Source organism: Anabas testudineus, chromosome 14 (assembly GCF_900324465.2).
Source record: "Anabas testudineus chromosome 14, fAnaTes1.2, whole genome shotgun sequence".
NCBI classification, from domain to species: Eukaryota; Metazoa; Chordata; class Actinopteri; order Anabantiformes; family Anabantidae; genus Anabas; species Anabas testudineus.
This window is the reverse complement of record NC_046623.1, coordinates 173192-177013: the sequence shown is the minus strand read 5'-3', so window position 1 is coordinate 177013 and position 3822 is coordinate 173192.

Below are 3822 nucleotides of genomic sequence, written 5' to 3'. Positions count from 1 at the left end.
GTCAACAATTCTGTGTCTGTCTGTCAATATGGGGTGCTGTGTGTACATTAATGAGGAAAAAAATGAACTTAAATGATTTTTGCAAATGGCTGCAATATAACAAAGAGTGAAAAACCTAAGGGGGTCTGAATACTTTCCGTATCCATTGTAAGTCACATATTGCAAAGTACATACATACTACACCAACATAAAGTACAGCTATGCACACTATTTTACCATGTGTTCCACTGTACATTGTGAGGGAAGTGTGTGTTGTGGGAAGCCATAGAGCAATGGAGAACAATTGATTGTCAGTGTCATAATGACATTTGTAACCTTTCCTGCTAATAGTTAGGTGACTATCAAAGATAAACAAAAGTTTTAGGAACGAGAGGCTGTGTAAACAAAATGGTCTAAGCAAAACTTTGCATGAACGGGATAAAAAAAAAAATAGGATAAATACTCAGAAAAAGTTCGGAGTTAGAAGGGGAGTCGAGAGTCAGAAGTTAGAGAGGAGAAGGCACACTTGCTTGGATTCCTGGCTCCACACATGCACACACTTTTCTGCAGAAAAGATGACTTTTTTATCCTGCCTGAGTATGCATCTTCTTTAATTAAATGCTCATTTAGACTGAATTGATTTCCAGTCATCACAATTCAAACATTTCTTCAGTTTTCATTTAGAATAATGAAGGAGGAAGATGCCCTACATGGTCCTCAAACATGTTTCAAAAGCACTTTTCACTGTTTCAAAGTGTAAATTAAAATAGTCCCAATCGTGCCAAGGGTGCAGTTAAAAACAGAAAAAAAGACAAGAAATCTTTCTTGCAAAACAATTTGGTCACTTACTTCCCAGATGGAATGACCCCTCTGTCTTGCCAGGGTAATCGTGTCATGAGCATACTAGCTCCCCCCTGTGGAATGTAGAGTGGGTTGTAATAGGTTTCTATGCCAAATGAAGAAGCTGTGACTGCATATACAGTGAGGGAAAAAATTATTTGAACCCCAGCTGATTTTGTAAGTTTGCCCACTAACAAAGAAATGATCAGGCTATAATTTCAATGGTAGGTTTATTTGAACAGTGAGACACAACAATGACAAAAAAAATCCAGAAAAATGCGTTTCAAAAAGAGTTATAAATTAATTTGCATTTCCATGAAGGAAATAAGTATTTGATCCCCTATCCGTCAGCAAGATCTCTAGCTCCCAGGTGGATCTTATACAGGTAACGAGCTGACATTGGCAGCCCTCTCAGCTCGTTACCTGTATAAAAGAGACCTGTCCACAGAAGCAATCAATCAATCCAGATTCCAAACTCTTCACCATGGCCAAGACCAAAGAGCTTTCCAAGGATGTCAGGGACAAGATTGTGGACCTACACAAGGCTGGAATGGGCTACAAGACCATCGCCAAGCAGCTGGGTGAGAAGGTGACAACAGTTGGTGCAATTATTCGCAAATGGAAGAAACATAAATTAACTGCCAATCTCCCTTGGTCTGGAGCTCCATGCAAGATCTCACCTCGTGGAGTTTCAATGATAATGAGAACGGTGAGGAATCAGCCAAGAACCACTCGGGAGGAACTTGTCAATGATCTCAAGGCAGCTGGGACCATAGTCACCAAAAAAACAGTTGGTAACACACTACGCCGTGAAGGACTGAAATCCTGCTGTGCCCGCAAGGTCCCCCTGCTCAAGAAAGCCCATCTACAGGCCCGTTTGAAGTTTGCCACTGAACATCTGACTGATTCAGAGGAAGACTGGGTGAAAGTGTTGTGGTCAGATAAGACCAAAATCGAGCTCTTTGGCATCAACTCAACTCGCTGTGTTTGGAGGAGGAGGAAGGCTGCCTATGACTCCAAAAACACCATCCCCACTGTCAAATATGGAGGTGGAAACATTATGCTTTGGGGGTGTTTTTCTGCCAAGGGGACAGGACAATTGCACCGCATCAAAGGGAGGATGGATGGGGCCATGTACCGTCAAATGTTGGGTGAGAACCTCCTTCCCTCAGTCAGGGCATTGAAAAGGGTCGTGGTTGGGTACTCCAGCATGACAATGATCCAAAACACACGGCTAAGGCAACAAATCACTGGCTCAAGAAGAAGCATATTAAGGTCATGGAGTGGCCTAGTCAGTCTCCAGACCTTAATCCCATAGAAAATCTGTGGAGGGAGCTGAAGGTTCGAGTTGCCAAACATTGGAGAGGATCTGCAAAGAGGAGTGGGCCAAAATCCCCCCTGAGATGTGTGCAAACCTTGTGGCCAACTACAAGAAACGGCTGACCTCTGTGATTGCCAACAAAGGTTTTGCCACCAAGTACTAAAGCACGTTTTTCGAAGGGATCAAATACTTCTTTCCTTCGTGGAAATGCAAATTAATTTATAACTCTTTTTGAAACGCATTTTTCTGGATTTTTTTTTGTCATTGTTGTGTCTCACTGTTCAAATACACCTACCATTGAAATTATAGACTGATCATTTCTTTGTTAGTGGGCAAACTTACAAAATCAGCTGGGGTTCAAATAATTTTTTCCCTCACTGTATATGGCAGACTGGCTTGTCAGGCCCCTGTGACTGAGCGTACAACCCAAATTTCCAAATAGTTGTGCCATATAAGTGGGAAGAGGAGAGGAGCTCAGGCCGAAGGATGTTAAGGGAGGTCCCCAAGCAGACTAAGTCTATAACAGCATAACTAAGAGAACTGAAAGCTTGATAGCTAAAGGTTAAGATCAATACCATAACTACAGTGCGCAAAAAAATAAAGTGAAAAAAAAAACAAAAAAAAAAACACTGCAACGAAGCACCATTACTGGACTTTTTTATTTCATCTCAATTTGTGAATTATGAACAACCTCAACTGCAGGAATGATCTTAAAATGTTTACATTTTATTTAAAACTATTTCAAAGCTAAATACTAATGCTGACATAATAAAACCATTGAATATGCATGTTGTACTTTTATATGTGTTCAGTAGATCTGTTGGGAAATTGATTTACTTTTTATTGGGATAAGAGAGGATCTGCAGGAATAATTAATACAGAAGAATAATAATTTTATTGAAATATTTAAATGCCCCATGTATTCTTATTAAAACCACATCTAGCCTAGTGGACTGATGTGGGAGTTCCTTGTGAGATAAGGGGAGGAAATGGGTAATTGGTAAACAATCTTCAATCATTTAACTGATTGTTGACAGTTAAACATGTGAATATGACTAGAACAGAAATGATTATATAACAAAAACTTTGTGTTAACCATTGAAGAGGGAACCGTATTAGTTTCCATACCTAATACTCTTTGGTTAAAAGGTTGAGTTGATGTAGCTGAGATAGATTAGATATAGATATTAGATATAATCTAATAATACAATAAATATTATTAGATTACTTAGACTTTGTGTTTTTGGGGCACTGTAGATTTAGATTATTAGATTATATCTATGTTAATATTCTTTGAAACCTGAAACTGAGAAAGGGAATGCTCCCATTATGACAGATTGTCACAATCCCAGCTTTTCGTGCCTGGCTGCCCCTTGTGCCCTTATTTGGTCAGCTTCCTGTTTCCTCTTCCTGGCCTAATTACCCTCACCGACTTATTGGTTGCACCTGGTTTCCCCTGGGCTATGAAAGCAGATCTGTTTGCCTTCGTCCTCTGCCAGGTAGTGTGACCTCAACCTCTGAGAAATACTATCCAGTGTTTCACTTGGACTGCCCACCTGTTTATGTGGATTCTGCCTGCCCTGGACCTTGCTTTTGCCCAAACCCAGCGGTACTGAGAGTTTTACCCCACCTGATCTGTACACTCCCTCGTTGTCTCCCTGCTCACAGTGCCGGACCTGAAC